This window comes from Rhinopithecus roxellana, chromosome 11, assembly GCF_007565055.1.
Source record: "Rhinopithecus roxellana isolate Shanxi Qingling chromosome 11, ASM756505v1, whole genome shotgun sequence".
Taxonomy (NCBI): Eukaryota; Metazoa; Chordata; class Mammalia; order Primates; family Cercopithecidae; genus Rhinopithecus; species Rhinopithecus roxellana.
The window spans coordinates 140,858,417-140,871,560 of record NC_044559.1 but is presented as its reverse complement, the minus strand read 5'-3'; the positions used below and the strand labels follow the sequence as shown (position 1 = coordinate 140,871,560).

Below are 13,144 nucleotides of genomic sequence, written 5' to 3'. Positions count from 1 at the left end.
CAGAGGCTGATGATTTTCTGGCCCCATGTGTATAGTTTTGAGTTGGTTAGCTTGGACTCTAAGGTGAATAAGGTAAAAAGAGCCCAAAAAGGCCTTGCTTGTCACTCGGCAAAGAACACAGCTGTCTGGCCCTGCAGCATCTCAGTCTCCAGTCACTGAAAGAACATATATTAGATGTTGGAGAAACCATAAGGCTACAGGGTGATGCTGCATGTTGGCAGGGAAAATTGTTCAAGGTAGAAACTGTGGGGAACAAAGAGAGAGATTCTCATCTGTGTAGCTGCTGCTACGTGCTAATTTGGGGGTAAGAAAAGTGTTAAGAAATAAAAAAGCCAAGACCTCTGTCCCTCACAGAGCTTTCAGGCTAGAAGGGAAAGTGGTCACAGTACAAATTGTATACAACTCCACTAGTACTTAAGAGGTCTGATTTATTGCTTTGAAACACAAGTGCAGGATGTTTAAGGTTTATCAGCAGCCTTTCCCTTTGTGGAAATCGTAAACTAAAAATAAAATCCTGAGCCCCCACCAACTGAAGGACACTTCCCTTAGCCAAGGGGACCCCAGAAAAACCTTACAACTGAGTTCCTGGCCATGACGAGATGGGAGGTCAGACATGTCTCATTATACCCTCTCATGTTTGTGGTTTAGATACAACAACTGACCAGCATTAATGTTAAGATAGAGACCATAAGACTGGCAGAACAGGCTTTTTGTGGCAATGAGATACCAAATTATAAACAAGACCTAAGGCCATGTCAGGCAAGGGTTAGGTCAAGCACCCTAAACTTAAAGAGTTAACTATGGTCTGACTGCCACAAAGTTTTTTTTTTCTCTAGAAGCTAAATAAACACTGGCCTCGACATAAGCAAAATAAAAACAATTGTAGCTCATCACCAGACACTAATTGGCTCCCAACCCCTGTCCCAAGCACCATAACTACAGCTTTGATTAGACAAGAGACTGATTTCAGTAACTTTCTCCTGATAAGAAGACCACCCACCATAAACTGGTTCTGGCTGGGTTTACAGACGTTGCGCACTTGAGTGCTTTTGTGTCCTGAAAAGACCTTTTGACTGATAGGGCCTAATTATAACACATTCAAATGCTAGGTCTCCATTCCAAAGTGAACATGGGTCACATGTTACATGCATATTGGTTCAACACACGTGCATCAGGACCACCTTCATGCATATTCATAGCTCCTCCTGTAACCTGTTGAAGATGTATGTTTAGCTAACTTGTCCAGCATAATGCTCCCATCCCAACCTATGTTCCTTCAAAGTGCCTGTCCCTGGTCTTAGCCAGAGGCATTCTTCTCAGCCTGTTGCAGGCTGTAACTCCCTATAAGAAATAAAGCCTCCCTCCATTCCAAATAGTTAAATCTTGCTATTTATTTGATTTTACTTTATTTTATTTTACTTGAGATGGAGTTTTACTCTTGTCACCCAGGCTGGAATGCAATGGCACGATCTTGGCTCACTGCAACCTCTGCCTCCCGGGTTCAAGCAATTCTCTTGCCTCAGCCTCTTGAGTAGCTGGGACTACAGGCACCTGCACCATGCCCGGCTAATTTTTGTATTTTTAGTAGAGGTGGGGTTTCACAATGTTGGCCAGGCTGGTCTCGAAATCCTGACTTCAGGTGATCCACCTGTCTCCGCCTCCCAAAGTGCTGGGATTACAGGTGTGAGCCACTGCACCCGGCCTAAATCTTGTGATTTTTAAATTCAACAGAGTCAAATAAATGGTTCCTTGATAGAGCAACATTTAAGGCAGACATTAGTTTTTATTGCTCCATAAGGCTTCAGTAAGTTTCCCTGAATGTTTGCATTTACTTGTCAATCAACTCACAGTGACTGAGGCAGAAGTAAAACCCACAGTTACCTTACCCCTGGCCTATGTGATAAAGTAATATATTTATTGTCACATATTTGAGAGACATCTCTGCTACTAGGAACTTTTTTTTTTAACCTTTTATTTTAGGTTCAGGGGGAATATGTGCAGATTTGTTATGCAGGTAAACTCATATCACAGGGGTTTGTTGTACAGATTATTTCATCAACCAGGTACTAAGCCTAGTACCCAACAGTTATTTTTTCTGATCCTCTCCCTCCTCCCGCCCCACCCTCATGTAGGCCCAGTGTCTGCTGTTCCCCTTTGTGTCCATGAGTTTTCATCATTTAGCTCCCACTTATAAGTGAGATAGGGCGATTGCTGACCTGCATCTCTCTTGGGTGGATCTCCCAGGACATAAGCAAAAGACCATTGGCCACAACCACTACCAAGGTCCCTTTCTCTGCTTCCTCCAAGTTGGGGAGGAAACATAAGCCCTAAGATCACCCCAGAGCTGTGGTGGGAAGCCCAGGAGAGAAAAAACCTGAGTTTAAACTAGAATATGCATGTGGCTTTTTAAAGATGTTTGCAATTTTTTTGCTATTCTCCCCTTGAGATTTGGGGGTCTATGCCTACCTTACCAGACTGGACACTAGTGCTCACTTGTCACTGACACATGACATGAAAGTGATGCTGTGTAACTTCCAAAGTTATGTTTTAAAAGGCCATAAGCATCTGCCTGGTTCACTCAGGTCACTCACCTGTGGTGCCCTTGACCACCAAGTCAAAGTTCTTAATGTCCTGAGACTGCTCTGCCACCTGGAAGCCCAAGGTACCTGGGAGGTCTCCTATAGGCCCTGCAGCCAAGTCCCATGTCCTCTGCAGACATGTGAGTGAAGTCACCTCCAGATGATGCCAACCCTTTGCTGTGGATTCAACTCCAGCCAGTGAGTCTTCTCTGCAGTCCCCAAACACAAATAAGCAGCAATAAACCATCTTTTCTGTTTCTTCCTAGCCCTGTGAACCATGAACAAAATAAAATGGTTGTTTCATGCATTATTTTGTGGTGGTGGTTCTTCCTTTAAAAAAAATTCACAGGAAAAGCACCAAGAATAACACTTGTAGGACATTCACAAGGTACAAAATAACATACATTGAAATCTAGGTTTCCTTCTTTCCCTCTTCCACAGCCTATCAGGTTCTGCCTTTGGAAGTAACAATGGCTAAGTTTCTGCACATCTTTCCAGATTTATTAACTAAACAATCATACAGCACTGACACTGTGAGGAAGCTTTTTAAGGGCTTTGCTTACATTTATTCATTTACTCTTCATTCACTGTAGACACTCAGGTGGCAGCAGGAAGGAAAGTATTTTGCTCAACCAAATGAAAGTCTGATCTGCTCTTTGAATGCTGTTCCTTCAATCATATGGTTCTATTTTCTTTACATTCCCAAATCTTTTTTATTTTCTCCTCTAATTCAGCATTCACAGATGTGACTCTGTTTTCTAGTTTTTCTTGCGTTTCACCACTAAATCTTAAATTTCATATGAGACAGGCAATGATGAAATTCCTGAGTCACTGGACATGTATATATATATGTTTATGATGGTGCCTTACACACACACACATTTTTTAATCTAGCTATTAACCATTAAAATTCTATACTCAGAGAGAGGAAATATTACACGTTCCTTCCCATACCCTGTCAACCACCCCGTCAATTAAATAATCCCTGAAAAAATGGTAACATCTATATTAATGCAGTATTTATATCTAATCGATGACCCATTTGATAAAATAGTTCTAGAAACTTGCAACCAATCAGCAGTGATGCAAATTTGTACTGAACTATTTCATATCTAAAAGGCTATCTACTTGGTTTTAGACATGACAACTCTCTCATGTTTATTTTAGAAATTTTATTGTTGCGTGCTTAAAGGGCTTGTCAATTCCCTTCCCTTTCCTAATTCTCATAACCAGATCATAAGAATGTGTGTGATGAGGCTGACTGATGTGCCACAACACATATTTAATCCTGGAATTTAGGGTTATCAGAAGTCTCCATTTAAAAAAATATTAATTATATGTTTTCAAACAGCCGGCTGGTGAACAAATATTGCTTCATTTTTCTTAATGTCTCAGTGAATAGCCAGCCTTTTATGTATACATGAATAGAGAATCTCTCAATAACTTCAAAGAGATTCAGAAATAAGTACATAAACTTAGTTGCATAAAAAGTAGGTAATATACATAAGTGATAAAAGACCGTTTTATATAATTACTTTTTAAGCTAAATTTATAATAATGCTTTTTAAACTAAATCTGGAACAAATTTTAAATTATTTAATCTAGAAATGTCCAGTGATTCAGGAACAGCAGAAATGGGCGGGGAGGGCATTTCAACTCAAGCATGGAACTCCTTTTATTCTCAACATGTTACCTTTTTCTCTCTTCACTCTGAAATGTTCACTATCAAATATATTTGAGAGGTCCTTTTTCCTGATTTAACATTTATTTCATACACAGAGAATAATACTGTGGGTCTGGGATTCAGTTTTTGAAATGCAACATGTACTCTAAGCGACCCTTTTACCCATGTCAAAATAGCAGCAGTTGGACCCCATAATGTGGCGTGTATTCATTTGAAAATTCTGTGGTGACCTATCACTGTGATCATGTGATGAACCATATCTTGCCTTCCATTCTAATCATCACACTCTGTGAGCTTCGAGGTTCAAGTTTGACAGCATTTGTCAATTTTGGAATGTCATACAGAGAACGCTCAAATATGGGGAATTTTATGTACTGTTGCTGAGGTTTCACTTTCATCTTCTAATTGTGGTTTCTTTAAATAGGCCAGTTCACTTGTACTCAAAATGTCTTCCTCATTTTTTTGTTTTCCCCACTCCAATTTGTCTATGGATTTATGAGCATGTTTTATAGTATTATTACTGATTTGTACTTTTGATTCTTCCACCAAGCTTTTTGTCTTAAATATTTTCCTATTTTTAGAAAAATGTACTGTTTCCCCACACCACTTTTGTACACAATCTTTAATAGAATAGATACAGAAAAAAATACAACCACACTGCCTTCAGCAGATGAGGAGGATCTTGATACCAAATATAGCATAAGACATTCCATGAAAGGGAAATTATAGACCAAAGCCTTCTGAGTATAAATGTGAAAACCTGAAACCAAATATTAGAGTGGCCTAAATCTGGATATTTTTAGGAAAAAAAACCCTGAAATTTCATGGTGGGAAACATAATTTTGCTTAGTTTAGAGGTTTTGAGTGATTGTTTTAAAGAAAAATTTAAAAGATAAATAGCATTAAATGGATATAATAGTTATAAAATAAAAACATGAAAAGTCACAAAACTTAAAACATATTAATATATTAATATAAAATTATAAAAATATTATAAAAGGTTATAAAATTCTTTTGTAGTCAAGATTGGGATTAGATTTGTTTATAAGGTCTTATTAAAATTAGCCATAATATTAAAAATACAGCCAGGTGCGCTGGCTCATACCTGTAATCCCGCACTTTGGGAGGCCGAGGCGGGCGGATCGCGAGGTCAGAATGAGACCATCTTGGCTAACAAGGTGAAACCCCACCTCTACTAAAAATATAAAAAGGAGCCAGGCATGGTGGCAGGCGCCTGTAGTCCCAGCTACTCGGGAGGCTGAGGCAGGAGAATGGCGTGAACCTAGGAGGCGGAGCTTGCAGTGAGCCAAGATTGTGCCAGCCTGGGCAACAGAGTAAGACTCCGTCTCAAAAAAATTAATAAATAAAATAAAAATATTAAAAATACATTAACATTCAACTAAAAGTTTTTTTTTTAATAAGTTTAAGATTTGTTCTCCATCGAACTTAACAAAAAGAGTATGTATTCCCATGTGCCAGAGTGCCAGATCACCACATACTATTATGTTGGCTTTGCATATTTGATGATGTGTTGCTACCAGGATGCCATCTGGGTCTTTACCAGCATCCTCCTCTACATCCAGAGGACCAAGAGCATGTTCCAGAGGACCACATACAAGTATGAGATGATTAACAAGCAGAATGAGCAGATGCATGTGCTGCTGACCACTGCCCTCACGATGTACCCCATGAGTACCAATGAGAGTATTCACCTCCAGCTGCAGGAGAAATACAGGGACAAGATGCTGCACATGCAGAAAGGTGACCCACAAGTCTGTGAAGAACTTTTCAGTTACTCCTGACCCAAGTTCTGTCGTCTGTAGTGCCCAACTATGATAATGTGCACCCCAACTACCACAAAGAGCCCTTCCTGCAGCAACTGAAGGTGTTTTCTGATGAAGTACAGCAGCAGGCCCAGCTTTCAACCATCTGCAGCTTCCTCAAGCTACACCACCATGCCTGTGACCAAGGTGGCTGGCTTCCTGGACCTCACAGAGCAGGAGTTTAGGATCCAGCTTCTTGTCTTCAAACACAAGATGAAGAACCTGGTGTGGACCAGTGGCATCTCAATCCTGGATGGTGAATTTCAGTCAGCCTCAGAGGTTGACTTCTACATTGATAAGGACATGATCCACATCGCGTACACCAAGGTCACCAGGCACTATGGGAATTTCTTCATCTGTCAGATTCACAAATTCGAGGAGCTTAATCGAACCCTGAAGAAGATGGGACAGAGACCCTGACGACATTCACACACATTCAGGAACCTGTTTTGACATATTATAGGCAGGAAGTGTTTCTGCTACCATGAAACTTTTACCTAGATCAGCCATCAGCCTGTCAACTCAGTTAACAAGTTAAGGACCAAAGTGTTTCAAGTGGATATCAGTAAAGGATCTTTGGAGCCGGGGGAAAAAAAAATTGTTCTCAATGAGATTACACACAGTAATAATTTTTAATTCTCAAATCTGTTTCTTTTTAAAACTTCTGAGATTCATATCTCAGAAGTTAACCTTTACTATATTTTTTTACACATTATTTACAGATCACACGTCATTACCCTCTGTTTCTTTTCCCCTTCAAAAGGTGTATCTTTTTACTTGGCTAGAATGGTAACTTTGTCCTTCAACTTTTCCATCAGCTTTTAACTTTTCCCTCACATTCTATTTCTGCTTTTATAATATTAAAATATTGATCTCAAAGGTCAAAAAAATTTTTTCTCAGATGCAACATTTTATACTCTTAACTTTTTCATATGTCTGAATTGTTGCATGTAATCAGGAAACTTACCATGCTATTATTAGGTTGGTGCACAAGTAATTGTGGTTTTTGCCATTACTTTCAACGGTATTGTAATTGTAATCCCCATTACCTTCAATGGCAAAAACTGCAATTAATGCACCAACCTAATACTAGGAGCCATATATCCACCTGCTCAAGGTGCTAGTTTTCATGTTTACATTCCTCTATAATACAGTGTTCACTCATGACCTTGAATACATTGTGCCTGTGTCTAATTAAATTCAAGTATCTTTTTCATCAAGTTTGACTTCCAAATTATTTAAATAGACTTTATTTAGGCACTTCCCATTCTCAAGTATGCCTTAGTCCAGGTTGTTCAGATAGTTGTTCAATTAAGTCAGTGAGAGAGTTGGGGCCATAGATTTAATTCATTAAACCAATAAAGCATCAGCCCAGATAGCCGTATTTTCAGTTAATTTCAATTAGCTGCTCATGAAGGGTTGGCCAGTTGAATGGAAGTTCATTCTTGGCACAGCCTTCAAGTGGCAATTGGTTTAAAATGTCCTGAGTTCTGAGCCATCTTGGGGGCTGAAACAGTTTGGATATGTGTCCCTGCCTAAATCTTATGGTGAATTGTAATCCTCAGTATTGGAGATGACTGGGTGAGAGATGACTGGGTCACAAGAGTATATGTCTCATAAATGGTTTAGCATCATCCCCTTGTTGCTACTCTTGCAACAGTGAGTGAGATTTGGTTGTTTAAAAGTGTGTGACCCCTCCTCCCACCTTGCTCCTGCTCTGGCCTTATGATGTGCATGCTCCCACTTAGCCTTCTGTTATGATTCTAAGTTTCCTGAAGCCTCCCCAGAAGCCACGCAGATGTCAGTATCATGCTTCCTGTAAAGTTTTCAGAACACTGAGCCAATTAAATCTCTTTTCTATATAAATTACCCAGTCTCAGGAATTTTTGTTGTTGTTTTTTGTTTTTTTTTGGGGGGGGGTTGTTTGTTTTTAGACAGTCTTGCTCTGTCGCCCCAACTGAAGTGCAGTGGCATGATCTCAGCTCACTGCAACCTCCACCTCCTGGGTTCAAGCAATTCTCCTGCCTTGGCCTCCTGAGTAGCTGGGATTACAGGCGGGTGCTACCATGCCCAGCTAATTTTTGTGTTTTTAGTAGAGACAGGGTTTCACCATGTTGGTCAGGCTGGTCTTGAACTTTTGACCTCGTGATCTGCCCACCTTGGCTTCCCAAGGTGCTGGGATTACAGGCATGAGCCACCATGCCTGGCCAGGAATTTCTTTATAGCAATGTGAGAATGGACAAATACAGAAAATTGGTACCAAGGAGTGGGGTGTTACTATAAAGGTACCTGAAAACGTGGAAGCAGCTTTGGAACTGGGTAATGGGCAGAGGTTGAAAGAGTTTGGAGAACTTGGAAGAAGACAGGAAGATGAGGGAAAGTTTAGAACTTCTTAGAAACTGGTTAAATGATTGTGACCAAAATGCTGATAGTGATATGGAAAGTGAAGTCCAGGCTGATGAAGTCTCAGATGGAAACGAGGAACTTAGTGGAAACTAGAGCAAAGGTCACGCATGTTATGCCTTAGCGAAGAGCTTGGCTGGATTCCATCCATGTCCTAGGGATCTATGGAAGTTTGAACTTGAGAGTGATGTTGTAGAGTATCTGGCAAAAAAAATTTCTAAGCAACAAAGTGTTCAAGAAGTGGCATGGGCCAGGCATGGTGGCTCACACCAGTAATCCCAGCACTTTGAGAGGCCAAGGCAGGCAGATCGCTTGAGCCCAAGAGTTTAGCCTGGGAAACATGGCAAAATCCCATCTCTGACTAAAAATACATAAAAAAAAAATACCTGGTGTGGTGGCATGAGCCCATAGTGCCAGCTACTCAGGAGGCTAAGCCTGGGAAGTCTAGGGTGCAGTGAGCCATGATCATGCCATGGCACTTCAGCCTGGGTGACACAGTGAGACCTTGTCTCAAAAAAAAAACAAAACAAAACAAAAAAACTGGTGTGACTGCTTCTAACAGCCTATGCTTGGATGTGGAAGCAAATAAATCAGTTTGAACTCATATTTAAAAGGTAACCAGCACAAAAATTTGGAAAGTTTGCATCCTGCAGCCTGGCCATGGGGTAGGAAAACAACAAAAACAAAAACAAAAAAACAAAGCCCGTCTTCAGAAGAATTCAAGTGGGCTGCTGAGTAACCACCTGCTAGAGAAATTTGTATAACTAGAAAGAAGGCAAGTGCTGATAGCCCAGACAATAAAAAGCCTTGAAGGTATTTTAGAAATCTCAGAGGCAGCCAATCCAAACAGAGGATCAGAGGCCCAGGGAAGAATTGTTTTGGAGGTCAAGCCCAGGTCTGCACTGCCCTGCTCATCCTCAGGACACTGCTCCCTATCTCTTGGCAACTCCAGATCCAGCTGTGGCTTAAAGGGATACAGGGGTAACTTGAGCTGCTGCTCTGACAAGAGTTAAAGTCATAAGCATTGGTGGCTTCCACATGGTGTTAAGTCTGCTGGTGCACAGAATGCAAGAATGAATGAGGCTTGGCACCTCCACCTAGATTTCAGAGGATGTGTGGAAAAGCTCGGGTGTCCAGGCAGAAGCTTGCTGCAGGGTTGGAGCCCTCACAGAGAACCTCAACTAGGGTGCTGTAGAGGAAAAATGTGGGGTTGGAGCCCCCACAGAGTCTGTACTGGGGCATTGCTAGTGCCATCCTCCAGACCCCAGAATGGCAGATCTACTGGCAGTTTGCACCCTGCACATGGAAAAACTGCAAGCACTAAACTCCAGCCCATGAGAACAGCTTTGGGGGCTGAACCTTGCAAAGCCACAGAAGCAGAGGTGCCCATGACCTCAGGAGCCCATTGCTTGCACCAATGCCCTGGAGGTGGGACATGCAGTCAAAGGAGATTATTATGGAGCTTTAAGATTTAATGATTGCATTGCTGGGTTTTGAATATGCATTGAACCTGTAGCCCCTTTCTTTTGGCCTATTAATCTCTTTTGGAATAGGGTTTGTAACCCAATGCTTGTACTCCCATTGTATTTTGGAAGTAACTCTAACTTGTTTTTTATTTTACAGGTGGAAGAAATTTAAGACTTTGGACTTCAGACTTTTCAGACAATGCTGGAATGGGCTAAGACTTTGGGAGACTGTTGGGAAGGCATAACTGTATTCTGAAATGTGAGAAGGACATGAGATTTGGGAGTGGCAAGGGGTGGAATAATATAGTTTGGATATGTGTCCCTTCCCAAATCTCATGTTAAAATGTCATCCCCAGTATTGGAGGTGGGGCCTGATGGGAGGTGATTGGCTCATGGGGGTAGTTTTCTCATGAATGGTTTAGCACCAGTCCTTTGGTGTTGTCCTTGCAAAAGTGAGTTCTCATGAGATCTGGTTGCATAAAAGTATGGGGCATCTTGCTCTCACTCTCTCTTGCTTCTGCTGCTGCTATGTGAGATTCCTATTTCCCCTTCACATTCCACCATGATTGGAAGATTCTGGAAGTCTCCCAAGCAGCAGATGCCACTATGCTTCCTCTACAGCCTGCAGAACCATGAACCAATTAAACCTCTTTTCTTTATGAATTACCCATTCTCAAGTATTTCTTTACATCAATGCAAGGATGGACTAATACAGGGCCAAGCAGACCATGGTCTCTTAGGATGGTCAGCTGATTATAAGGTGGCTTATATTGCAAGGTGAGGTCAGGGATTAAAACCTAGAAATTGAAGAATTAAAACCTAGAAGCTGAAAACAGCATCTTTGTTCAGGGTTCAGGTAATTATTTCAAGGTCTCGGGTCTTCAGAGACCTCAGTCCCCAGAAAACCAATTACCTTCTTGTGCCAGATCCATCACTCATCAGTGCTGTGACTCTGGGCAGACTACTTCAAATCTTTCCATTTCACTTCCCTGGGCTGTCAAATATGGGTTGTAGTCCCTGCTCTGTGCATTCCTCCAGGCTGATGTAAGCATCACAAGAAATAACAGATACTCTCCATGAGCTGTAAAGCATCATACCCACGGAAAGAAAGAAAATTCCATCCTCCACTGCCCTGGAGCCACCCACATTTCTTATCTGTATTCAACCACTACCAAGGTTCTGGCATACTATTCTAGACATATAATCATTGAACACTTTAGGGCACTTATGAATCACCAGTCTTCTAAAGGCTTTACCTCCATTTCACTACTTTTAGCCTCATAACATAACATAGGCCATATTAACATTTCAGTACCTCAGAACAGGGAACTGAGGCACAGAGAGGTCTCTATAACTTTCTCAGGTTTGTACATCTTCTAAGTAGGACTTGAACCCACACCTTTATGCACCAGGCCCAGTGTTCCTGGTCACTCCAATATTTCTATATTGTCCCATCTCAATACAGATATTTGCATACACAGTCAGTCTGTTGGTTATTAGTGCAACTTGCACTGCAGGTTCTTGTTAAAATCCAACTGAGATTCAGGGGGCTTCGCTATGCAGATGGTGAATAATAGGTCAAATATTTAAACTGTCAATAAATGATTACTCATTTCTCTATGGTCCTTGGCAGGAAGATGTCAACAGCTGTCTTTTTCATAGTACATTTCCCAGCATCTTGCCTCCAGGATATGAGAGTAGATCTTGAGGGATCAAGACAACCTACTGTCCACACCAAGCTGAGGAAGAGAATAATCTGCCACTGACCTCATAGTTCGGTGCACCCTGGAAAGGAGTCAACTGAAAGTACTGTGGAAATTAAATTAAGTTCATTCGAGCATAACAATTCTAGATTATTCAGTGTCTCATATTTCAGACTACTCTAAAACTGCTATGCTATATTCTTTATTTCATGTGTGCAAATTTAAGTTTATTAAGTCAAATACTACTGCTACAACTACAGAAGATATATTTACAACTTCAAAATTGCTTCAGCTTTAATAGCATAGAATATCTCAATGTAGTATTTATATATTTTGCTGCTTGTTAACCATTAGCTAAAATGAAACAGTTGAACAATGCTGCCATATTTTTTAAATTAAAGGACATTATGTGAAACTGTTTTGAATTAACATAAAAACTGAAGCAGTGTATAAAGTTCTCATATACCCTTCCCCCACCTCAGCATCCTTTTTGTAATCACATCTTACATGAGTGTGGTAAATGTTACAATTACTGAACCAATATTGATACATTCTTATTAATGAAAGCCTATAGAGTTTGGCACAGAGGTAGAGATGGACAATCATGATGTCCAGTTTTTTCATAACTGTATGTATCCAGTGATTAATTTTCCATTTGGTAGAAGCGTAACAGTTGTATCTTCATCAATATTTGTATTGTATGTTAGTGTATGTAACATTACTTCTCCATTACATGCTGGCTTCATTTCTTGTTGTACTTGAAATTAGACTTCTCACAGACCAGCAAGGGGCCTGCAACCATTCACGGACTACTCAGTGTTGCCATGGTTATGCTGGCCCTACAGGAGCTTGAAAAACCATAGGTGGTCTTCTTATCAGGAGAAAGTTACTGAAATCAGTCTCTTGACCAATCAAAGCTGCAGTTACATCTTATGGAACAGGGGTTGGAGGTTAGTCAGTATCTGGTGGTGAGCTACAATTATTTTAATACTGCTAATCTTGAGGTCAGTGCTTGTTTAGATGCTAGAGAAAAATTAACTGTGGCAGTTAGAACACAGTTTATTCCTTAAGTTTAGGGTGCACTGACTTAATCCTTCCATGTTGTGGTCTTCAGTCCTGTTTATGATTTGGTATCTCATTGCCACAAAGAGTCCATTATGTCTTATGATCTCTAATTTCACATTAATGCTGGGCAGCTGTGTCTAAACCATAAACATGAGTGGGTATAATGAGATGTGTCTGAACCTCCTCCCATCTCATCATGGCCAGAAACTCAGTTTTAAGGTTTTCCTGGGGTCTCTTTGACCAAGGGAGGGCCTGTTCAGTCAGTGAGGGGTTAGAATTTTATTTTTAGTTTACAACTCTCACAAAGGCAAAGGCTGCTGATAAGCATCTGCACTTGTGCTTCAAAGCAACACACACACTTTTTTTTTTTTTTTTTTTGAGATGGAGTCGAACAATAGGGCACACAGAAGTCATGCAACAT

At 40.7% G+C, this 13,144-nt stretch overlaps 1 pseudogene; it reads left to right on the top strand.

Moving 5' to 3' along the window:
• Window positions 1–3,572: 3,572 nt before the first annotated feature.
• LOC104670849 lies at window positions 3,573–6,506 on the top strand (annotated as a pseudogene).
• Window positions 6,507–13,144: the final 6,638 nt, after the last annotated feature.